At 49.7% G+C, this 25805-nt stretch overlaps 1 long non-coding RNA gene across 1 annotated transcript in view; it reads left to right on the top strand.

The window, feature by feature from the left end:
• The first annotated feature begins 770 nt into the window (after positions 1-770).
• Positions 771-25805, top strand: part of LOC119942633 — a 32062-nt gene continuing 7027 nt past the window's right edge. Inside the window, exons 1-2 of the long non-coding RNA XR_005455386.1 lie at positions 771-987; positions 22316-22519. This is a non-coding gene — a long non-coding RNA (uncharacterized LOC119942633). The remainder of the gene's footprint in view (positions 988-22315; positions 22520-25805) is intronic.

Genomic DNA, 25805 nt, shown 5'->3' with positions numbered 1-25805 from the left:
TGACTCCCACCAACCAATCAATTAATCAATCACTGGTGTTTACTGAGCACTTACTGTGTGCAGAGCACTGTACCGAGGGCTTGCTCTGCACACAGTAAGCGCTCAATAAATATGATTGTTTGATTGGGAGAGTACAATACAACAGAGTTGGTAGATAAATTCCCTGCCCACAGTGAGCTTAGGGTCTAGAGGGGTCAGGAGCACCTGGAGACCTGTGACCTGAGGGCCAAGCATCCGAAGTGACAGACACCCAGAGAGATGTCGAGCTCTGGGCCTTGTAGCTGGGCTCGCCACTGCCCGCCAGACCGGGTGGCCAGCAAAGAGGATGGACAGATGGATGGAGGAAGGGCATCCAAGCAGCTGCTGGGTAGCCAGTTGAAATAGGGAAAAGGAAAGCCAGAGGGAGAGAGGAAACTCTAGCTAATTCCCAGATTAGTTCCCAACACCCCAAGGCAAGTCAACCCATGTCACTTAGGGTTTCACACCCAACCTCAGCACTAATGTGAAAATGCTTGTTCAGTTGTACTTTCAATTAGCTCTTCAGCTATTTCATTCTGACATATTCGTGCTTCTACTTGTCACATTCTTGTTCTTCTTCCAGCTTCCACTATTTGTAAATAATTGGTGTCTGCCTGTCTCCCCTTTTAGATGGTAAACCACCCCAGGGCAGGGGAGGTGTGTTTCAGTTCTGCTGTTCTCTCCCGAGCATTCAGCACAGTGTTCCTCTCACAGGAGGTGCTCAACAAGTACCTTTAATTGACAAGGATGCGATAAAGCCCAACCTCAGATCACGGGGCATCCTAGCTGACGGCCGGGAGACACGTACAGCAGACGGATCGACCTAGCGCAATGCAGCCCAAAGAGGAGCAGCTTGTAGCGAGCAGAAGCTCTGAGAGGAGTGGAGACCGGGGGCCAAAGTGATCTGGAATGGAACAGCCCCAGGATCTGGAATGGCACAACAGAGGATGGTCTCTGTGCACACACAGGGTGAGTACCGTCTGCGTTTGTAGTAGATGGATGGGCCTGAGGCTCCCATGTTGGTGTTTCCAGGCAACAAGCGCTCAAGGGGTGGGGGCACTGTCCCTGGCGCCGTCTCAGATGGCTCGCAGGAGTCCAGACCGTCTCCGGGCCGCCCGTGACGTCGGGCCCCTAAGCGATAGAGAACAAGAAAGGAATCGTTCCTTCCGAGAGGAGAAACGGGGCTGAACTGCAGTGAGATTCCCGGCAGCTGGCTGAGACGGGCAGGTCGTATATTAGCCGTTCGGCTTTGATAGAGTCTGTCCCGAAACCATAAGGCATCTGGACTCGGCTTCCCCATCAATATATCACCGTCTCCGGGGTCCGCTCCTTTCCCTCCCACCGCGTCCCTGGTCCTCCTCCTCCTTCTCCCCCTCCTCCTTCCCGGACTCCCTCCTCCCCTTCCCAACCAGCCGCATCCCTCCCCCCCCCACCCGGCCCCTCTCTCTCCTGGCTGGTTGGCCCAGGGCAGGCTACCCTGATGTCCAAGCATTCTCTCCAATTAGCCTGTTCCTTAATGGGAAACAGCTGAGAGAGTAAATTCCATCCAATCCAAATCACATTTCGGGGCCGTTTTTCAAACTCCACATCTCAGGAATCCTCCCAAAAATAATAAAACACCAGGAGCGAGTCCAACCAGCCCTGAGAGATGCCCTTGGGGTGTTGGGGGGGAGATCTCCCTGCGCTTGGGAGTGGGAAGATGGGACTCCTCTCTCCCCCTGCTAGGGCCGAGCCCAGGGAAGGGCTGAGGGCCCTTGGGGTCACCCCGGGACTTCGCTCCCGAGGGGGTTGAGCTGGGATTGGGCTAGGGAGGGGGGATTCAGCCCCCCCCCCCACAAAGGGTAGGACATTGGCAGCGGCAGATTCCATCCATTATTCGCTGATGTTGGTGATGTTGAGGGTGTCGGTGATGTACGCCATAGTGTCATGTCTCAGTTGCATTGATGATTATGATGATGTAGCCAGTGTGGATGGTTTCAGCTTCTCAGTAGTATCACTCATGTTGATGATGGTGCTTAGGATGTCGTTTGTGTTGATGGTGCCAGTGGTGTTCCTGATGTTGATAGTGTCTCTTGCATGTCTGACACTGCTCCATTGGGTCAGTGTGTCTGCCATTAGCGGTGAGGGCCACTGGGCTCCCCAAAGTATGGAGAGAGCCTTGCAGAGAAGTTGTCAGGGTTCATCGATCGGTAAGTTAACGAACCCTTACTGAGTGCGCAACACTGTACTGAGGGCTTGAGAGAGAACGGTACAACCGAATTGGTAAACAGTTCCCACCCTAGAATGAGCTTATAGTCTAGAGGGGGAGCCAGACATTGATATCATGAAATAACGTACAACAAATAATTTATAGATATGTATGTAATGCAGAATACGTGGGATAGGCCTATGTAAGCTGTGCTGACTTAAGTAACCGGTGCTGACCACCTTGCCCTCGGGGATCCCCCTGCCTCAATGGCCTAACACCCAGCTGAGCCCCTCCCCTGCGCTTGCCCCACCCTGACCTCCTGGACAGGATTGAAACCCAGAGCTCTGCCTCTGGGCCCTCCTGAATCTGCTCCTCCGTCCACTAGCCCAGGAGCAATCGGCCATCGCCTGCTCCCACCCCCAGACGCTGGGTGCCCCCCTAATTGATAAACAATGTGGCCTAGTGGATAGAGCACGGGCCTGGGTTCTAATCCCAGCTCCGCTACATGTCTGCTGTCTGACCTTAGGCACGTCACTTCACTTCTCTGGGCCTCAGTTACCTCATCTGTAAATTGGGAATTAAGACTGTGAGCCCCAGGCGGGACAGCCCAGTGCTTAGAACAGTGCTCAGCACATAGTAAGTGCTTAACAAGTGCCATTATTATTATTACTATTACTCCCCACCCAAGGGAGCTGCACAATCAGCCAAGGGGCTGTGCTCCTTCAAAGTGGTCTGGACGGAAATGTTGTCGATTAGCAAGACTGTCAGTCCCCCGTCAGAGCCCGCAGCTGGACCCCTGAACCTAGATATCCCCGCACCCTTCGACGGGACTCAGGGTCCAGGGGGGTCATCGTGGCTGAACTGTGGCAATTCCCCCCCAGAGCTAGTCTCGACCCCATTAACTGCCCCCCTCCTCCCTGGCCCCACTGGGCCCCCCTCCCCACCGCCCCCTGGCCTCCTTCGGTTCCTGTTTGAGAACTTTTCATCTTCAAAGCACGTTTGATCTGGGCTGCAGCACGCCCAGCACACCCAGCACGAGGAGAGGCTTGATGTCAGCTTCCTGCCCCCCATAAAGAAACCCCTAGTGGGTGAGGTGGCCCTGGCCTCCAGGCCCCGCTCTGGTGATCCTGCCCCAGGCTGCAGGACAGGACGGGCAGGTGGCCTTGCTGCATAGGGGGGGCAGGAAGTCCTGCCCCGGTCCCGAGGCACAGCTGGCCCAGGATCCGTCACCATCATCATCTTCACCGCAATTCTCATCACCATCTCCATCTTCACTCTCCCCACATCATCAGAGCTATCCTCTCCACCATCTCCGTAATCATCCTCACCTTCATGGTCATCCCCATCCTCTCCATCCCCACTGTCCTGTCACCGTCACCCGCCTCTCCATCATCATTACCGTAATCACTGTCACCATCGCTGTCATCCCCATCAGCATCACAGTCATCGTCCCCAGCATCACTATGAACCACGCCAGCTTCACTGTCCCCACATCATATCACCATGGCCGACCTCTTCACCATCATCATCAGAATCATAGTCACCATTATTTCAAAGCCCTACTGAAAGCTCACCTCCTCCAGGAGGCCTTCCCAGACTGAGCCCCCCTTTTCCTCTGCTCCTCCTCCCCACCCCATCACCCTGACTCCATTCCTCTTCTCTACCCCCTCCCCACCCCACAGTGCTTGCGTATATATGTACATATTATTCTGTTTATTTTGTTAATGGTAATACATAATAATAACAATAATGATGGTATTCGTTAAGCGCTTATTATGTGCCAAGCACTGTTCTAAGCGCTGGGGTGGATACAAGGTAATCAGGTTGTCCCACATGGGGCTCACAGTCTTAATCCCCATTTTACAGATGAGGTAACTGAAGCACAGAGAAGTTAAGTGGCTTGCCCAACGTCACACAGCAGACAAGTGGCAGAGTCGGGATTAGAACCCACATCCTCTGATTCCCAAGCCCGCACTCTTGCTAATGATGTGTATATGACAATAATTCTATTTATATATATTGATGCTATTGATACCTGTCTACTTGTTTTGTTTTGTGGTCTGTCTCCCCGCTTTGAGCCTGTTGTTGAGTAGGGACTGACTCTTTTTGTTGCCAAATTGTACTTTCCAAGCGCTTAGTACAGGGCTCTGCACACAGTAAGTGCTCAATAAATGATTGAATGAATGAACTATCATCACTATCATAACCTTTCTCCCCATCCCCACTAGCCTGAAATCACCATCGCTGTCCTTTTGAAGGTTAGAACGGTGCTCTGCACACAGTAAGCGCTCAATAAATACGATTTAATGAATGAATGAATCATTACCATCCCTGTCCTCTCCACCATCATCACCATAATCATCCCCACCATCATCATCACCATCCTCTCCATCCTCACTGTCTCCACCTTACCGTCACTGTCCTCATCGCCATCATAATCATGGTCACCACCACTTATAACCATCATCACCATCGCCACAATGCCAACCCTATCACCATCATCCTCATCATCACCATCCTCGTCACCCCCATCATCATAGCCATTATCATAATCACCACCATCATCTTCAAGTAGAAAGAACCCGGGCTTGGGAGTCAGGGGTTGTGGGTTCTAAACCTGGCTTCACCGCTTGTCAGCTGTGTGACCTTGGGCAAGTCACTTCATTTCTCTGTGCCTCGGTCACCTCATCTGCAAAATGGGGATTAAGATGGTGAGCCCCATGTGGGACAACCTGATTACCTTGTATCTACCCCAGCGCTTAGAGCAGTGCTTGGCACATAGTAAGAGCTTCACAAATACCATTATTATTACTATTATTATCTCCTTCAATCAATCAATTTATGAATGCCTGGTACTTATTGGGCACCTACCAAGTGTGAAGCACCATATGAATAATAATAATAATAATGATGGCATTTATTAAGCGCTTACTATGTGCAAAGCACTGTTCTAAGCGCTGGGGAGGTTACAAGGTGATCAGGTTGTCCCACGGGGGGCTTGCAGTCTTCATGCCCATTTTCCAGATGAGGGAACTGAGGCCAAGAGAAGTCAAGTGACTTGCCCAAAGTCACACAGCTGACAAGTGGCAGAGCTGGGATTTGAACCCATGACCTCTGACTCCAAAGCCCGGGCTTTTTCCACTGAGCCACGCTGCTTCTCTAGCCTGGGAAAATATTACGGAAGCGAGTCTCTTAATTCCTGCTCTCAAGATGTCTGTGCTCCAGAGAGGAAGATAGGTAGACAGAAATTAATTTACAAATGGGGGGATCAGAAGGAAGAACAAGGATAAAAGGGTAGAAATAGGAACCGATCAGGATGAGTGAGCTGCCCAAAAGGTTAAATGTATTAAGAAGCATATTCAGGTAGATAAGGGCTGAGGACAAGAAGGAAATAAGCTCTAGAGGTAACAGGTGGGTCAATGTGATTAGGATGTTCCGAACGAATCGGGGATACCAGCAATGTCACTGCCATCTTTTCCATGAGCAGTGTGACTTAACGGATAGAGCTCAGGCCCGGGAGGCCGGAGACTTGGGTTCTAGTTCCCGCTCTGCCACTTGCCTGCTCTGTGACCTTGGGCAACTCAACATCTCTGGGCCTCAGTTTCCTTTTCTGTAAAATCGGGATTCACTACCTGTTCTCCCGCTCTCTTAATCCCAGTGTTCACAGTCTGTGTCACTCTGGTATCTTGCCTCTCCCCCAGCTGTTGACATGTAGTATATGCTTAATAAATATCGGGGAGGCACCGTGGCCTAGTGGAAGGAGCCCGGGCTTGCGAGTCAGAGGTCCTGGTTTCTAATCTTGGATCTACCACTTGTCTCAGGCAAGTCAGTTAACATCTCTGTGCCTCAGTTTACTGTAAAATGGGGATCCACAACCTGTTCTCCTTCTCACTTAGACTGTGAGCAACCTTGTGGGACAGGGACTGTGTCCAACCTGATTAACTTTTATCTTCCCCAGAGTTTAGAACAGTACTTGACACATTCATTCTTTCAATCGTATCTCTTGAGCACTTACTGGCAGATTCCAATATAACAATAAAAAGACACATTCCCTGCCCACAGTGAGTTTACAAATACCATAAAACCTATTATTACCGTTATTGATGTTATTATTATTATTATTATTATTATTGTTATTACTAATAGCAGGAAAGACTGAGAACTTATGTGAGCAGAGCACAAGCCTGGGCACTTGAGGGAACATATAAGCTATTAAACTTGGTCCTTTCCCTCAAGGAGTTTACAGTCTCATGGGAACACAGCACCTCCTCTTCCTCCCTTTTCCTCTGTCCCCTCCTCCCCATCAGATCATCATTCCTGGTTTGTTACCTGGTACTTCTGGCTCTGGTCCACGCTGATGCGTGAGGGTCCACACTGCTGTGGACGGACACTAGCAGTGTTCATGGAAAATAGTCCTGCCACTGACCACGAATGGAAACCAAAGGACTTAATCCCTGACCAAGAGACCAAGGGGTCTGTGTTCTGTTAGGTTGACTTGACTTGGCCCCTATGGAAAACCTTGGAGGTGCAATCTGAGTATGGAGAACTCGGGGAGGGGATCTCAGGGTGGAAAACCTGGGGAGGGGGATCTGGGCGTGGAGAACCTGGGGAGGGGGATCTGATCATAGAAAACCCAGGAGATAGAATCTGAGCTCTTGGCCTGGACTCTGTCTAGGGGACTGAGAAGGGCTTGCTGTCATTTTGAACACTTCTTCTTCCGCTTCTTCCCCTCTTCATGCCTCTATTTCTGCTTCTGTTGTTTCTCCCTCTGTGTCTCTGCCTTTCCCTGTCTCTGTTTGCCTCCCTTCCTCCTTCTTCTTTCTTTCCCTTCTTCCATGTGGTCCTGCTTTTCTGCTGCCTCTTCTCTGGGGATGTTGGTGTGTTGAAGGAGCAGCAGGCAGGATGCCGGAGTGATTTGGAGAAAACGAGGTCGAGGGATTACACATCAGGGGGTCTCTGCAGACCTCCACCCCCCATCAGCCCCCGCTCCTTCTCCTCTCACAGTCTCACTAGGCCCCATTCTTGACCCTTCCATCTCTGATCATTCCGTTACTGTTCCCCCTACCTGAAACTTTCTCCCTCAATCAATCAATCCATCAGTGTTATTTATTGAGTGCTTACTGAGTGAAGAGCATTGAACCAAGCACTTGGGAAAGTGCAGTACAATAGAGTTGATAGACACAATCCCTGCCCACAAGGATCTAACAGTTTATGGTTTACCCTCCAGTCCACAGCTCTCCTCACCTTCAGTGCCTTCTGAAACCCTACCTCCTCCAAGAAGCCCTCCCTGATCAATTCCCATCACCCCCCACAAACTGGGTCAACTAATCAGCATCTGTCAACACTTATGACCTTACCTGATCTCCAGCAAGTGACGTACAGTCAATATATGGACCAGTGGTACACGTTGACTTATACATGCTAGTTACCAATCGGTCATATTTATTGAGACCGTAATGTGTGCAGAGCGTTGTACTAAGCACTTGGGATAGTGCGACAGAGTTGATAGACCCATTCCCCCCACAACCAGCTTACAGCCTACTTATTTATTCACGTTTGGAGCAGATGTTTCTAGTGGATAGAGGACAGGTATCATGCTATCCCCAAAGCTTAGTACAATGTTCTGTCCTCAGTACAGTTACTACTGTGACTAATCTATTCATCTGATGCTAAGAGAACCAGTGAGGACTACTGGAAAAAGTCTGGGCCTGGGAATCAGAAGGACCTGGGTTCTAATCCTGACTCCGCCAATTGTCGGCTATACTTGACTTCTCTGTGTCTCAAATACCTCATCTGTAAAATGGGGTTTAAGACTGAGCCCCATGTAGGACCTAGACTCTGTCCAATCTTATTAGCTTGTAGCTACCCCAGTGCAGAGGAAAGAGCACGGGCTTTGGAGCCTGGGGTCATGTGTTCAAATTCTGGCTCTGCTAATTGTCAGCTGTGTGACTTTGGGCAAGTCACTTAACTTGCCTCAGTTACCTCATCTGTAAAATGGGGATTAAGACTGTGAGCCCCCCGTGGGACAACTTGATCACCTTGTAACCTCCCCAGCGCTTAGAACAGTGCTTTGCACATAGTAAGTGCTTAATAAATGTCATCATTAATTAATTAATTACCTGGCACATACATAGTAAGCAGTTAACAAATACCACTTAAAAAAAAACTACTTCCCCACAACCAGACTGTGGGCACTGCCAGTTCTAGCCTTGCCCTCCCTCCTGGTCCGAACATTTGTAAATGATTTCTGTGTGTTTGGCTCCCCTGTTGGACTGTAAATTGCCTGAGAGCAGGGATCCTGTCTCCTTGCTCTATTGTATTCTCCCACAAATTTAGTGCAATGCTCTGTCCATAGTAGATGTTCATTAAATGCCATTGTTTGGTGGATATTCTCACACTCATGCACAGACACACACACGTGCAGCCTGAAAGAAAATGTTCATTTGGGTCCTGCCACATTTGCCCCGACTTTAGGCCATTCCATTGCTGACTTTGGGGCCTGGGAGGACCTTTCTTTCCAGAAACTCACAGCATTGTTTCTTGAGATGAGAGACTGTGGACTGGAGAAGGGCTACCCCCAACCAACCACAAAACCTCAGTACGCAGTCCCAGCCCAGACCCAACTCCCAGACTCAGCCCCAGTCACGTTCAGGCCCAGAACCGAGACTCAGTCCCAGATCAGCCCAACCCCAGATCCCAGCCCCACTCCGGCCCCCAGTCCAGCCCAACCCTCTGTGGGCCAGGATGGGGGGGAGGCGAGTTGGGGGGCTCAGCTGGGCTCCAGATGGGTGGCCGGTAAGCCCCGTGGGGCCATCAGCCCGTTTGGACTCTTTAGAAAAACAAAGACACAAACTCTCAGAGCCTCGGCCCAGCCTCTCCAAACAAGCCCCCGGTCTGTCTCTCTGTCAAATTTATTAAAGGGAAATTTATCCGGCTGTCTGCGAGGCCGGCGGGGCAGGGAGGAGTAGACAGCTCTAGCAGCCAGCCTGGACGCCCCGAGATGGACCGGGGGTTGGAGGGCCAGGGGGTGGGGGAGTGGCTGGCATGGGGGGCCTGGTGGGAGCCGAGGGCTGGGGGGCCGGGGTGATTTATCACCCTCCCCTTGTTTCCCATCGGAAACCACGAGGGGGTTGCAGTTAGATTGGTGAGGTATCGGCCCCCGAGGTATAAACCACCCACGTGAACTGCTGTTTTCTCTTCCCCTGCCCTCTGCCCCCCTCCATGAGTGGGGAGGGTCCCAGGCTGGGCTGGGAGAGAGAGAGAGGGGGATCGAGACAGAGACAGCAACGCCGAGAGACATAGATGGAAGCAAATTCATAGATTGAGACTGAGACCAAGAGGCAGAGGAACAGACAGAGACCAAGAGACTGAGAGACAGAGAGGCAAAGAGACAGAGGAACTGTCATAGAAGGAGACGGGCAGAGAGACAGAGAAGCAGGCTGGCCTAGGGGAAAGAGCACAGACCTGGGTGACAGAGGATGTGGGTTTCTAATCCTCCCTTCGCCACTATGTGAAGAAGCAGCATGGCTCAGTGGAAAAAGCTCGGACTTGAGAGTCAGAGGTCAGGGGTTCAAATCCCAGCTCCTCCAGTTGTCAGCTGTGTGACTTTGGGAGTCACTTAACTTCTTTGTGCCTCAGTTACCTCATCTGTAAAATGGGGATTGAGACTGTGAGCCCCACGTGGGACAACCTGATTGCCTTGTATCCTCCCCAGTACTTAGAACAGTGCTTTGCACATAGTAAGCGCTTAACAAATGCCATAGTTATTATTAGACCTTGTGTGAATCATTTAACTTTTCTGTGCCTCGGTTTGGTTATCTGCAAAATGGGGATTCAATACCTGTTCTCCCTCCTGTGTGGCTTTGGGCAAGTTACTCCACTTCTCTGTGCCTCAGTTACCTCATCTATAAAATGGGGATTGAGACTATGAGCCCCTCATGGGAAAAGGGGCTGTATCCAATCTGATTTGCTTGTATCCACTCCAGTGCTTAGTACAGTGCCTGGCACACAGTAAGCACTTAACAAATACCACAATTATTATTATTATTATTATTATTATGGGAGATACCCCTACCCCCACTGTTAACGGTTGCTGTGGAGTATGACAAAGGGGCACCGGTTTTTGGTTCTGACTGGTGGAATGACCCATGCAGGAACGGTCAGTCTCCCAGGAGCAAACCCGAGGTGCCCCGTTCCCTCCTCACACATCCCCCGAGGTCCCAGCCCTGACCTCCCCTCCACCCTTTACCGTCATCAAGGCTATGGGTGCAGGGCGCTGGATTGGGCACTTGGGAAAACACAAGGGAAGGATGGGACGCGTTCTCTGCCCTCAAGGATGTAGCAGTGCCGCCTTGTTGAAAAAACACGAGCCTGGGAGTCGGGGGGCCTGGGTTCTCATCCAGGCTCTGCCCCTCGCCTTCTCTGTGGCCTTATGCAAGTCATTCCACCCCTCTGGGCCTCAGTTTCCTCATCTGTAAAATGGGGGTTCAGTACCTGTTCTCCCTCCCGTTTAGACCTCGAGGGGCAAGGAGTGGGTCGGATGATTAATTGCATCTCTTTCTCCCCTCTCCTTTTGTCGATCTCTTACGGCTAACCCATGGCCCTCAATCACAGCCCTCTGACTGTGGGAGTCCCTCAAGGCTCATTTCTGAGTCCCCTTCTATTCTTCATTTACACCCACTCCCTTGGAGAACTAATTCGCTCCCCTGGCTTCAACTACTACCTCTATGTGGACGAATCCCAAATCTACAACTGCAGCCCCAATCTCTCCCCCCTCTCTGCAGTCTCGCATTTCCTCCTACCCTCAGGACAGCTCTACTTGGATTTCCCACTGACACCTCAAACTTAATGTGTCCAAAATAGAACTCCTTATCTTCCTGCCCAAACCCTGTCCTCCCACTGATTTTCCCATCACTGTAGACAGCACCAGCATCCTTCCTGTCTCACAAGCCCATAACTTTGATATTATCCTTGACTCACCCCTCTCATTCAACCAGCATATTCAATCTATCACTAAATCCTTTTGGTTCAACCTTCACAACATCGCTTAAATCTGCTCTTTCTCTCCATCCAAACTGCTACCACGTAAGTCCTATCCCACCTTGATTATTGTTATCAGCCTTGTTACCGACCTCCCTGCCTCCTGTGTCTCCCCACTACAGTCCATACTTCAGTCTACTGCCCAGGTCATTTTTCTACAAAAACAGTCAGTCCATGGCTTCCCATTCTGAGCTCAAGAACTGCCAGTGGTTGCCCATCCACCTCCACATCCAACAGAAACTCCTTACTATCAGCTTTAAAACCCTCAGTCACCTCACCCCCTCCTACTTCTCCTCGCTGCTCACTTTGCTTCTCTAATGCCAAACTACTCACTGTCCCTCATACGACCTGCCACTGGTCTTTCACCCACGATCTGCCTCTGGCCTGTACCGCCTATCCTCAAATCCTACGGACCACTAATCTCTCCACCTTCAAAGCCTTATTGAAGGCACATCTCCTCCAAGAACTTTCCCTTAACAAGCCCATATTTCCTCTTCTCCCACCCTGTTCTGCGTCGCCTTGATTTATTCCCCTTATTCGCCCCTTCCTCTGTCCCACAGCCTTATGTTCATATCTGTGATTTATTTATTTATATTAATGTCTGTCTCCCCCTCTAGATGGTGAGTTCAGTATGGGCAGGGAATGTGTCTACCAACTCACTTATATTATGCTCTCCTAAGCACTTAATAATTACGACTGATTGATTGATCTATTCCCATGCTTAGTGCAATGCACATAGTAAGCACTTAACTAATAACTATTAGTGATTGTTAATTATTATTATTAGGGGCTGTGACTAATGTAGGAGGCAGACGTAGAAACATTTTAAATTTGGGTCATCAGAATAAATAAATTGACTTTTCCTTCCACCACACTTATGTACATAAGTGCTAACGGAGGGTGAAAATAAATAAATCAGTATGTCAGTGCTAGGGGTGGCTGATGGGTTTTAGCAGTTAACTGGGGAAGGCTTCCTGAACGAAGTGGGAATTTTTAAGAGGTGTTTGAAGGCAGGGAGAGCGGAGCTCTGTCAGATCAGTCGGTGAGGGAGTTCCAGGTTGGCTGAATAGCATGAGTGAGGGGCTGGAGATAGGTAGGGCAAGAGAGAAGCAGCATGATGTAGTGGATAGAGCATGGCCTGGCAGCCAGAAGGTCATGGGTTCTAATCCTGACTCCGCCACTTGTCTGCTCTGTGACCTTGGGCACCTCACTTCACTTCTCTGGGCCTCAGTTACCTCATTTGTAAAATGGGGGTTGAGACTGTGAGCTTCACGTTGGACAGGGATTGTGTCCATCTCGATTTTCTTGTATACACCCCAGTACTTAATACAGTGCCCGGCACATAGTTAAGCACGTAGTAAGTGCTTAACGAATACCATAATTATTATTATTGACCTTTGGATTCAGGCGTCTGCCAGCTCTCAACCAGTGGTGTTTATTGAGCACTTATTGTGAGCAGAGCACTGCACTTGCCACTTGCTCTCCTTCTCTGCTTTTTTCTCCCACTAAATCCCTGCTCACACTCCTTGCCTCTCCTCTGACCATTCCTCCTTCTCAAATAACTCCCTCTGAACTCCCCTCTTCCCATTCCAAATCTGCCTTACCGTAACTCTCCCCATCCTCAAAACTCTCCTCACATTATCTGGGAAGCCTTCCCTGATTAATCCTGACCCACCTCGATCATTCATTTTTTTAAAATGATATTTGCTAAGGGCTTACTATGTTCCAGGCACTATACTAAGCACTGGAGTAGATACAGCACTTAGAACAGTGCTTTGCACATAGTATGCACTTAATAAATACCATTATTATTATTACAAGCTATTCAGGATGGACACAGTCCCTGTCCCAAATAAGGCTCACAGTCTTAATCCCCATTTTACAGCTAAGGTAATTTAGGCACAGAGAAGTTAAGTAGCTCGCTCAAGGTCACACAGCAGACAAGTGGCAAAGCAGGGGTTAGAACTCAGGTCCTTCTGAATCCCAGGCCCATGCTCAACTCAGTATCCTTCTTAGCACTTAGATATTTCATTCCTGTCTTCAGCACTTATATACCTGTGTGTGTTTTGGGGGTTTATGTATTGTTACATTCAATTATGTATTCAGCTATTTGATTCTGAAGTATTTGCACTGCTACATGAGCTTGTTTTATTTTTGTTTGTGTGGGTTCCAATCCTGGCTCTGCCACTTGGCTTCTGGGTGTCCTTGGATGAGTCACTTCACTTCTCCAGGCCTCAGTGCCCTCATCTGTAAGATGGGGATGAAGACTTTGAACCCCATGTGGGACTGTGTCCAACCTGATTAGCTTGTATCATCCCCAGCACTTAGTACAGTGCCAGGCCAGTGCTCTTTCCACTTCACCATGCTGCTTTTCGTGGTCCAGATGCTCTGCCTGATGGGAAGGGAGATGGGTAATCATTGGAGACATTTGAGGCATGGAGATGCTTGTGTCAGGTGGCATCCCAGGAAGTGGATCTTTCAGGAAGTTGATCTGGGCAGGAGAGTGAAAGGTGGACTGAAGGGGGGAAACTCAAGGCAGGGGGGCCTGTGAGGAGGCTAATGCAATATCTAACTGTGTAAACTGTAACTAGAGAGGCAGCATGGCCTGGGAATCAGAAGAACCTGGGTTCTAATCCCAGCTCAGCTACATGTCTGCTGCATGACCTTGGCAAGTCACTTCTCTGGGTCTCAGTTACCTCATCTGTAAAACGGGGATTGTGTGTGAGCCCCATGGGGGAAAGGGACTGAGTCCAGCTGATTAACTTGTACCTACCCCAGTGCTTAGTACAGAGTTTGGCACATAGTAAGGATTTTACAAGTGCCATAATAATAATAATTACTGTTATTATTTTCAACAACTGTAATTGGACAAGAGCTCAGTCCTGGAGGCTGTTGTTTGGGTGGAGAGGAAGGGGCAGATCTATTATTATTATTATTATTATTATTATTATTATTGTTATCAGTAATTGGGCAAGAGCTTAATCCTGGGGGCTGCTGTTTTGGGGGAGAGGAAGGGATGGATCTGGGGAATGTGGAGATGGGGGACTGGTGAGCGGTCTCCACACCAATGAGAACAAGACCACCACAGACTACCCACTCCATGAAGGGACCTGATGGGGGTTGGGAGTTGGAGCCTGATGGATTGGTGGTTGTGGAGGGATTGGGGGATGGGTGGCTGGGTTTGGTGGTGGGTCATTGGATGGTTAGTTGGGAGTTGGTTGAGATTTTGGAGATGGATAGTTGGAAGGGGAGTGTGTGGTTCGAGGATTGGTTGGGGAACAGGGTGTGCGGTGGTTGATTGAGGGTTGGTTGGAGGAGTGACAGCTGATAGTCCAGTTGGATGATGTCATTAGTAGTAACAGTAGAAGTAGGAGTAATTGCACTAGTAATAGTAGTTGGAGTAGTTGTACTAGTAGTAGTAGTGATTGTAGTAGACGTAGCATGGCACAGTGGATAGAGCATGGGCCTGGGAATCAGAAAAGACCTGGGTTTTATTCCCTGCTCTGCCACTTGTCTGCTGTGTGACCTTGGTCAAATCATTTAACTTCTCTGGGCCTCAGTTCCCTCATCTATAACAATAATAATAATAATGATGGCATTTGTTAAGCGCTTACTATGTGCCAAGCACTGTTCTAAGCACCAGGGTAGATACAAAGTAACCAAGTTGTCTCACGTGGGGCTCACAGTCTTAGTCCCCATTTTACAGATGAGGTAACTGAGGCTCAGAGAAGTTAAGTGACTTGCCCAAAGTCACACAGCTGACAAGTAATGGAGCAGAGATTAGAACCCATGACCTCTGACTCCCAAGCCCATGCTCTTTCCACTGAGCCACACTGCTATAAACTGGAGATGGAGACTGTGAGCCCCTTGTGGAACAGGGACTGTGTGAAACCCGATTTACTTGTATCCACCCCAGCACTTACTACAGTGCCTGGCACATAGTAAGCATTCATTCATTCATTCGTACTTATTGAGCACTTACTGTTTGAAAGACACGGTTCTAAATACTTGGGGGAGTACAACAAATGGACACATTCCTGCCCACAACGAGCTCACAGTTTAGAGGGGGAGACAAACGTTAATATAAATAAATAAATAATTACAGATATATATATATATATACAGATAATTACAGATATATCACACTTAACAAATGCTATTATTATTATTAACAGTAGCAGTAGTAGTAATTGTACTAGCCGCAGTAGAAGTTATAACGGTAGGAGTGGTAATTGTAGCAGCAGTAGCACTTATATGAATTATGGTAGTTGTAGTAGTAATTTTAGTAATAGTAGTAGTAGTAATTGTAGTAGTAGCAGCAGGAGTAGAAATAGTAGTAATTGTAGTTGAAGTAGCAGTAGTAGCAATTGTAGTAGTAATAATGATGGCATTTGTTAAGCATTTACTATGTGCAAAGCACTGTTCTTAGAGCTGGGGGGAGATACAAGGTAATCACGTTGTGCCACATGGGGCTCACAGTCTTCATCCCCTTTTTAATAATAATAATTATGGCATTTATTAAGCGCTTACTTTGTGCAAAGCACCATTCTAAGTGCTGGGGAGGTTACAAGGTGATCAGGTTGTCCCACTTGGGGCTCACAGTCTTCATCCCCATTTTAATAATAATAATAATAATAATAATAATAATGGCATTTATTAAGCACTTACTATGTGCAAAGCACTGTTCTTAGCGCTCGGGGGGAGATGCAAGGTAATCAGGTTGTGCCACGTGGGGCTCACAGTCTTCATCCCCTTTTTAATAATAATAATGATGGCATTTATTAAGCGCTTACTATGTGCAAAGCACCGTTCTAAGTGCTGGGGAGGTTACAAGGTGATCAGGTTGTCCCACTTGGGGCTCACAGTCTTCATCCCCATTTTCCAGATGAGGTAACTGAGGCCCAGAGAAGTGAAGTGACTTGCCCAAAGTCACACAGCTGACAAGTGGCGGAGTCAGGATTAGAACCCATGACCTCTGACTCCCAAGCCCTGGCTCTTTCCACCGAGCCACGCTGCTTCTCCAGCAGTGATTGTAGTGATTACAGCAGTGGTAGTAGTAATAGCAGCCGTAGTAATAATATTGTACAAATATTAGCAGCAGTAGTAGTAGTGATTGTAGTAGTAGCAGCAGTAACAATAGAAGCAGTAGTTTTAGTAGTAGTGATAATTGTAGTAACAACAGCAGTAGGATTAATAATAGTAGTAGCAGCAGTAGAGGTGGTAGAACCTGGGTTCTAATCCCAGCTCCACTACTTGTCTGCTGTGTGACCTTGGGCAAATCACTTACCTTCTGTGTGCCTCAGTTCCCTCATCTGCAAAAGGGGGCTTCAGTACCCATTCTCCCTCCTACTTAGGCTGTGAGCCCCCTGTGGGACCTGATTATCTTGCTTCTAAACCAGTGCTTGGCACGTAGTTTGTACTTAACAAATACCCCAATTAGTAGTAGAAGAAGTAGTAGCATTCGATGACACATTCCCTGCCCACGAGAAGCCTCCAGTCCAACTGGGAGCAGCAACCAGCTGCTATGTCCAGGTTTAATGGGAAGGGATATTTGAGTCTCAGGGGTGTTTCCCAGGGATCCCACCCAGGCCCTGTGGGGAAGAGGGGCCTACTGGAAAGTTTGAAGCAGCGTGGCTCAGTGGAAAGAGCCTGGGCTTTGGAGTCAGCAGTCATGGGTTCGAATCCCGACTCCGCCACTTGTCAGCCGTGTGACTTTGGGCAAGTCACTTCTCTGGGCCTCAGTTCCCTCATCTGGAAAATGGTGATTAAGTCTGTGAGCCCCATGTGGGACAACTTGATTACCTTGTATCTACCCCAGCACTTAGAACAGTGCTTTGCACATAGTAAGCCCTTAATAAATGCCATCACTGTAAGTTTGACCATGGTTGAAAGACTCCAGGCCCCACCTTGAACCCTGGAAGGTAGGAAGGGGAAGGGACACAGCCCTAAGGCCTCGGGAAGCCAGTATTCCCAGGCATCATGGGGGTGACGGGGGTAGGAGGGTTATCACCGCTAGCCAGGGGAACTTAGGTGGCCATGGCCAAGGGGTAAGAGCTGAGCTGGAGCAGGGGGCTGCGAGGCTGGGATTGGAAGAGGTTCACTGATTAACGCTGCCCAAGAAATAGTAGTCGCTCAAGTCCCCGGGGCTTCTGTTTCTGGTCTCTGTCGGTGGTCAACGATTTGCAAGGAAAAAGTTGGGCCTTTCTTCCTCCCTGGCACAGTGCCCAACAGTAGTCCCTCTGGACTGTAAGCTCACTGAGGGCAGGGAGTATGTCTGTTATATTGTTACGTTGTGTTCTCCCAAGGGCTTAGTACAGTGCTCTGTTCGCAGCAAGCGCTCGATAAATAATAATAAAAATAATAATAACTGTGGTATTTGTTAAGCACTTACTATGTGCCAGGCACTGTACTAAGGACTGAGTTGGATATGTTGCCAACTTGTACTTCTCAAGCACTTATTAAGCATTCTGCACATAGTAATAATAATAATAATAATAATGATTGCATTTATTAAGCGCTTACTATGTGCAAAGCACTGTTCTAAGCGCTGGGGGGATACAAGGTCATCAGGTGGGGTTCACAGTCTCCACGTGGGGTTCACAGTCTTCATCCTCATTTTACAGATGAGGTAACTGAGGCCCAGAGAAGTGAAGGGACTTGCCCAAAGTCACACAGCTGACAAGTGGCGGAGCCGGGATTTGAACCCATGACCTCTGACTCCAAAACCCGGGCTCTTTCCACTGAGCCACGCTGCTTCTCTAGTAAGCACTCAATAAATACTATTGAATGAATGAATGAATACAAGTAAATCAGGTTAGTCAAATATGATTGACTGACTAACCGACTGAGTGGACACAGCTCTTCATGGGCACAACTCCCCCCCGGCCACAGCTGCCGCCTGCCCAGCTCCACCAGGCCCAGATCTCCCCTGGCATAGCTCCCCACGACACATCTCCCCCCAGGAACAGATCTCCCTGGGCACCGCTTCCCCCTGGCAAAGCTCCTTCTGGTAAAATAGCCCCCTGGTACAGTCCCCCCAACCCCACCAACATCCCTGGCACAGTGACCCTTCCCACCTTAGGACTGCTTTCCTGGGCATGATTTTCCTGGGCCTAGATCACCCGTGCAATGCTCCCTCTGGAGGGAAGACGGGAAGAGAGGGATCTTGAGGTTCTCCATAGGCCCGGAGCGTCCTCTCCTGGTGGAATACGATGCGGGGTGGGGGTAGGGGGGCGCACATGGCCCAGCTGGGACCGGAGAAACAGAGCAGACTGGGCAGGGCCCTGCCCTGGCTTTAATCCTCGGATCTCCGAGCACTTTGTGGCCCTAGAAAAATTCTCAGGATGCAATAACTTCTCGCTCTCAAAACCCAAGGGTAAGAGCCAGGGGTATCTTGGAGGGGGCAGAGAGGGTGAAGGCGCAGGACATTCATTCCTTCATTCAATCATATTTATTAAGCGCTTACTGTGTGCAGAGCACTGTACTAAGTGCTTGGGAAGTACAAGTTGGCACCATATAGAGACGGTCCCTACCCAACAACAGGCTCACAGTCTAGAAGGGGTGACAGACAACAAAGCAAAACATGTGGACAGGTGTCAAGTCATCAGAATAAATAGAAATAAAGCTAGATGCACATCATTAACAAAATACATAGAATAGTAAATACGTACAAGTAAAATAGAGTAATAAATTTGTACAAACATATATGCAGGTGCTGTGGGGAGGGGAAGGAGGTAGGGTGGGGGGATGGGGTGGAGGAGAGGAAAAAGGAGGCTCAATTCTGGAAGGCCTCCTAGAGGAGGTGAGCTCTCAGTAGGGCTTTGAAGGGAGGAAGAGAGCTAGCTTGGCGGATGTGCGGAGGGAGGGTATTCCGGGCCAGGGGGAGGACGTGGGCTGGGGGTCGATGGCGGGACAGGTGAGAACGAGGTACAGTGAGGAGGTGAGCGGCAGAGGAGCGGAGGGTGCGGGCTGGGCTGGAGAAGGAGAGAAGGGAGGTGAGGTAGGAGGGGGCGAGGGGAGGGACAGCCTTGAAGCCGAGAGTGAGGAGTTTTTCTTGATGCATGCTTGGGGGGTCACGTAACTAATCCGGACACTTAAATCCCCAAGTTTGGAAGCTCCAGACTGCCTGGTCTGGGCACAACTCTCCCTGGGCATAGCTCCCCCGGGCACAGCTTCCCCTGGACACAATTCCTCCTGGAAACAGCTCTCTTTCCCTAGGGACTGGTAACCTCACATTCCCTCTACCTGGTGCCCAACTGAGATGCCACTGTCTAAGGCCCACTGTTCCCCATCTCTGGATCTCCCAGCTGGGTATCCCAGGCCCTGAGGGACCTGAGTTGCCCATTGAGTGGTGGACATGGTGCCACCCAATCAGCTAATTTCCTGGGACCCAAAAGGGTCAGCCCTGGGTACTGTGCCCCTTGCTACGGCCTTCTTGGACAGGGAGCCACCCAACCTCCGTTGAGTGGGCACCAGTGTGTTCAATCCCAGAAATTGGCATTGACACCCCTACATGACTGTAGACCTCTAGACTGTGAGCTCGTTGGACGTCAGGTTGGACAGAGTCCGTATCCCTCAAGGGGCTCACAGTCTTAATCTCCATTTTACAGATGAAGTAAATGAGGCCCAGAGAAGTTAAGTGACTTGTCCAAGGTCACAGAGCAGACAAGTGGCAGAGGCAGGATTAGAACCCAGGTCCTCTAACACCTAGGGCCTGGCTGTTTAGATGGTAAGCTCTCTGTGGGTAGGGAATGTGTCAACCAATTCTGTTGTAATGCACTCTCCAAGTGCTTAGTACAGTGTGCTGTGCACAGTAAGCACTCAAAAAATACAATTGGGATTCTGTGAGCAGGACCCATTGATGACCACAATGACTGGCAAGTCATGCTGAGCCAGACCGCCGTGGCTGGCAGTTAGTGTCGTCGCTAGCCATCGTGGTGGCCTTGATAACCATTGCAGTTCTCACCACCCAGCATAGCCACCCATCGGAATCTTTCACTCAGTCAACCAAACGTATTTATTGAGCGCTTACTGTGTGCAGCGCACTGTACCTAACACTTGGGAGAGTACAACAACTCACAGTGAGTTTTCACTCCTGATGGCTCAGCTCCAGAGGGCAGAGTGGGCACCTGAGCCCGCCTCACACATCTCTGAATCCTGTGCACATACACTCCTGCACACAAGACCCATGCCCACAAACAACCACGCCCGGGGGAGGTGGGGAGGAGGGAGAGCACCTTGCCCCCCTCCTACCTCTCCTGGCTACTTTTCTACAACAACCCAGCCCGCACACCTCATTCCTCTGTCAGCCTTCGCACTGCACCTCAGTTTCCTCCATCTCGCCACTGACCCCTCACCCACATCCAGCCTCTGACCTGGATCGCCCTCCCTCCTCATATCCGACAGGCAGTTACTCTTCCCCCATCCCTCAAGGCCTTACTGAAGGCACATCTCCTCCAAGAGGCCTTCCCTGACTGAGCCCTCCTTTCCTCTTAATAATAATAATAATAGCATTTATTAAGCGCTTACTATGTGTAAAGCACTGTTCTAAGCGCTGGTCTCCTACTCCCTTCTGCATCACCCTGACTTGCTCCCTTTATTCATCTCCCCTCCCATCCCCAAAGCACTTATGTACATATCTATCATTTATTAATTTATATTAATGAAAGCTCATTGTGGGCAGGGAAGGTGTCTGTTATTGTTATATTGTAGTCTCCCAAGCACTTAGGACAGTGCTTTGCACACAGTAAGCGCTCAGTAAGTATGATTGAATGAATGAATAAATGAATGGGAGGTGGAGAGGAGGGAGAAGAGGAGGGGGTGGTGTCAAGGAGTGTCACCCTGGATCAAATCAGGCCCTGTTCTCCTCCCCCAGGAAGCCAGGCTGGGACACCCTGGGTCCATTAGCCACCGGGGAGCAGGGTAGCCCCTCCCGAAGCTTCCTGGCAGCTTTGTTTGCCAGGAAGGAGGCCCCCCCTTCCCTCCCCCGCTCTGTCCGGCTTTGTGCCCCTTGACCCCCGTGACCCCCCGTCCGCCCGGGGCCACGGATCCAGCCCAGGGAGCAACCTGAAAGGCAAATAGATGCCCCTCACCTCTCCCTGGACCCATTCAGAGCTGCTGAGCTGGGAAGGATTCCCCCCCTACACACCCCTCCTCTGCCCCCGGCCCCCAGTCCAGGACAGCGACCCCATCGACCCAGGTCAGAGGGGACCCGGGGGGCAGTTTCCAGCAGGGCCCAGGCAGGCCGAGGTCAGCACGGGGTCACCGGGGTCCCTCCAAGGACCGTGGACACACGGGGGAATTTTGCAACCGGCCAGAAGGCCCACGAAGAATTAGGGGCAGGTGGGAAGGCAGGTGGGGCCCGGGACCTGCCATTCCGGGGGCCCTGCCGTTCCAGTGGGTCCTGTCTTCCCTGGGGTCCTACTTTCCAGGGGTCCTACCTTTGCCAGGGCCCAGTAATCCCGGGATTCTTGCCTTCGTGAGGCCCTGCCTTCTTGGGGGTCCCATCTTCCCAGAGTCCGCTGCCTTCCCGGGATCCACTACCTTCCCAGGGTCCACTGCCTTCAAGAGGGTCCTGCCTTCCTGGGGGTCCTGACTTCCCAAGCTCCTCTGCCTTCCCAGGGTTTGCTGGCCGGGGTTTGTTGCTTAATGGATAGAGCCCAGGCTCGGGAGTCATAAGGTCGTGGTTTGTAATGCCGGCTCCACCGTGTGTCTGTTTTTGACCTTGGGTAAGTCACTTCACTTTTCTGGCCCTCAGTTACCTCATCTGTAAAATGGGGATTAAGACCGTGAGCCCTATGTGGGACAGGGACTGTGTCCAACCTGGCTACCTTGTAACTACCCCAGAACTTAAAACAGGGTTTGCCACCTAGTAAGTGCTGAACAAGTACTATTATTTATTTTTTTAAGTTTTCCAGGGGCTGCTGCCTTCACAGGGGACCTGCCTTCCCAGAGAGCCCCTGCCAACCCCGGCGTCCCGCAGTCCTGGGATGAGACCCCTCCGAGGGTCACCTGATCCAGCCCCCACCAGTCTCCAGCTCCACAGCCCTGCCTCTGCTCTGCTCTTCCTAGGTTTTCATGCAATAGGCCACGTTGGCTTCCAGAACTAAGTCCAACAGAGGGTTCATCACCCAACTGCCTCCCAGGGAGCCTGCCTTCAATCTCAGCCGTGTTGTGAAAACCTCTGGAAAAAGAACATGCTCCCACCAGACCACTTGGTCCAGAGACTTTAGGCATCAGCCTCATCTGGCTCAAGATGGCAACTTCAACCAGACCGTAAGAACATTCCTCTTTGTTTGAAGGACTCATTGATTCAGTCATTCATTCAGTTATATTTATTGAGTGCTCACTGTGTGCAGAACCCTGTACTAAGCACTTGGGAGAGTACAGTGGAACAATAAACATAGTCCCAGCCCACAGCAAGCTGGGGGCCGGAGGGGAGGATAACAGTGGTATTTGTTAAGCTCTTACAATGTGCCAGACACTGTACTAAGCACTGGGGTGGATACAACAAAATCAGGTTGGACACAGTCCCTGTCTCACCTGGGGCTCACAGTGTCAATTCCCATTTTACAGATGAGGAAACGGAGGCACAGAGAAGTGAAGTGACTTGCCCAAGGCCCCACGGCAGACCAGATTAGAACCCATGACCTTCTGTCTCCCAGTCCCATGCTTTATCCACTATACCATGCTGCTTTTATATACTCGAAGGGATGATTCTTACCAAAAATTGTAAACAAAGAGCAACCCCATGGTGGTGGTTGTGGTTGCCCTGCAGGTCCTCCTACTTCTTGTCATGTTACTGTTAATAACAATAATAAAAATTTGTTAAGCGCTTACTACGTGCAGAGCACTGTTCTAAGTGCTGGGGAGGTTACAGGGTGATCAGGTTGTCCCACGGGGGGCTCACAGTTTTAATCCCAGTTTTACAGATGAGGTAATTGAGGCATGGAAAAGTTAAGTGACTTGCCTAAAGTCACACAGCTGACAGTTGGCGGAGCCAGGATTTGAACTCATGACCTCTGACTCCAAAGCCCGTGCTCTTGACACCGAGCCCCGCTACTGTTATGTAACTCTACACGCCATAAAATCTGGATGCTTACCTGTGGTTATGCCCTTCAGCACCCTGTAAGCTTAAATTGTGCAAGTCCTCGAGTGAGTGGTGGGCTCCAGCAATTTACTATTGCTAATCGTAAATGCAAGATCCCCAGAAAATGGAGAGTGATGTGCCACCGTGCTTTTAACCATTCTCCCCGTTCCTCTCTCCTCCTTTACTGCTCTGGTTAATCCACTCCCCCACACTCATTCCCGAGGGTTAGGATGAGTCACCATGGCATGGCTCTCCTCCTGCTGGAAGTACAATTGGGAAAGCACGGTTTCCCAAAGGTATGGAGTGGTGGATAAGACCCAAGGGGTGGAAAGTGACTAATTTTCTTGTATCCACACCGGTGCTTAGTACAGTGTCTGGCACATAGTAAGCGCTTTATAAATACCACAATTATCCTCCCCCCACAGACTGTAAGCTTGCTGTGGGTAGGGACTATGTGTGTTTATTGGTCACACCTTGGCCATGCTAACAAGCTTACCTCACTAGCACTGGGAGGGGACTGGCAGTGAGCAATGAGGCATTAATACTTCCAATACCACCCAGCACTATCCTGGAGGGGTTGGGTGAGCAATAATAATAATAATAATGGTATTTGTTAAGCGCTTACTATGTGCAAAGCACTGTTCAAAGCATTGGGGGTAACAAGGTGATCAGGTTGTCCCATGTGGGGCTCACATCTTAATCCCCATTTTACAGATGAGGGAACTGAGGCACAGAGAAGTTAAGTGACTTGCCCAAGGTCACACAGCTATTTGGCAGAGCTGGGATTTGAACCCATGACCTCTGACTCCGAAGCCTGTACTCTTTCCATTGAGCCACGCTGCTTCTCAATAAGACTGAGCAATTAGATCCGAAATGAGAAAATTGCGATGGATCTTGTCACTTGATCTTTTTTTCCACCTCAGATATGGCCAACGGAAGGGAAAAGGATCAGGAAATATCAAGGTATACCTGGGAAGGGGTCTCCATGAACTCTTGGCAGTAAGTAGGAACTGGAAGCCTGCTTGGGGTGTTAGGAGATACACCTTCAATAAGGCTTAGAAGCGGCGAGAGTGATTGTCTATTGGATTTGAGGAGGGAGGATTTTCAGGTAGGATGTGGGCCAGGGGTCGGCAGCAAGACGGGAGAAATCGAGGCAGAGTGAGAAGGGTAGTACTAGAGGAACAAAGTATGCTGGATAGGTTGTAGAAGGAGAGTAGTGAGGTGACGTAGGAGGGGCAAGGTGATGGACTGTTTTAAAGCCAGAGGTGAGGAGTTTTTGTTTGATGGGGAGGTGAATGGGCAGCCACTGGAGTTTTTTGAGGAACAGGGTGACGTGTCCTGATAGCTTTGTAGAAAAATGATCCAGGCAGCAGCAGGAAGTATGGACTGGAGTCGGGAGAGACAAGAGGCTGGGAGGTCAGCAAGGAGGCTGATGCAGTAATCCAGGTGGGATTTGATGAATGGCTGTATTAGCATGGTAGAAGTTTGGATGGAGAGGAAAGGGTGCATTTTAGTGATGTTGTAAAGGTGGGACAAACAGGATTTAGTGATGGATTGAATATGTGGGTTAAGTAAGAGCGAGAAGTCTAGGAAAACACCAATGTTAGGCTTGTGAGACAGGAAGGATGGTGATACCTTCTATAGTGATGGGAAATCAGGGGGAGGACAGGGTTTGGGTGGGAAAATCAGGATTTCTGTTTCGTACATGTTAAGCTTAAGGTGAAGCTTCAAGAAGAGATAGGTTGAAGTCAAGAGGAAATGTGAGACTGCGGCGAGGGAAGGAGATCAGCGCCGGTGGAAAGAGCACAGGCCTGGAAATCAGAGGATGTGTATTCTAATCCCGGATCTACCACTTGTTTGCTAGGTGACCTGGAGTAAGTCACTTCTATGTGCCTCAGTTACCTCATCAGTAAAATAGGGATTAAGAGCCATGTGGGACAGGGACTGTGTCTAATCTCTGTTCCAAGATAGAAAAGCAGCCTGGCTCAGTGGAAAGAGCACAGGCTTGGAAGTCAGAGGTCATGGGTTCTAATCCCAGCTCCGCCACTTGTCAGCTATGCGACTTTGGGCAAGCCAGTTAACTTCGTCTCTATGTGCCTCAATTACCTCATCTGTAAAACGGGGATTAAGACTGTGAGCCCCACGTGGGACAACCTGATCACTTTGTATCCCCCCAGAGCTTAGAACAGTGCTTTCCACATAGTAAGCGCTTAACAAATACCATTATTATTATTATTATTCCAGCCCTTAGAACAGAGCTTGGCAACAGTAAGCACTTTACAAATACTATTATTATTATTGTTGTTGTAGACTGTGAGCCCGCTGTTTGGTAGGGACCGTCTCTGTTGCCAACTTGTACTTCCCAAGAGCTTAGTACAGTACTCTGCACACAGTAAGCGCTCAATAAATACGATTGAATGAATTAATTAATTAATATGGAAAAGCAGCGTGACTTAGTGGAAAGAGCACAGA

The sequence above is a fragment of the Tachyglossus aculeatus genome, chromosome 21 (genome assembly GCF_015852505.1).
Source record: "Tachyglossus aculeatus isolate mTacAcu1 chromosome 21, mTacAcu1.pri, whole genome shotgun sequence".
Lineage (NCBI taxonomy): Eukaryota > Metazoa > Chordata > Mammalia > Monotremata > Tachyglossidae > Tachyglossus > Tachyglossus aculeatus.
The sequence above is the reverse complement of the archived record's forward strand: the minus strand, read 5'-3'. Positions and strand labels throughout refer to the sequence as shown.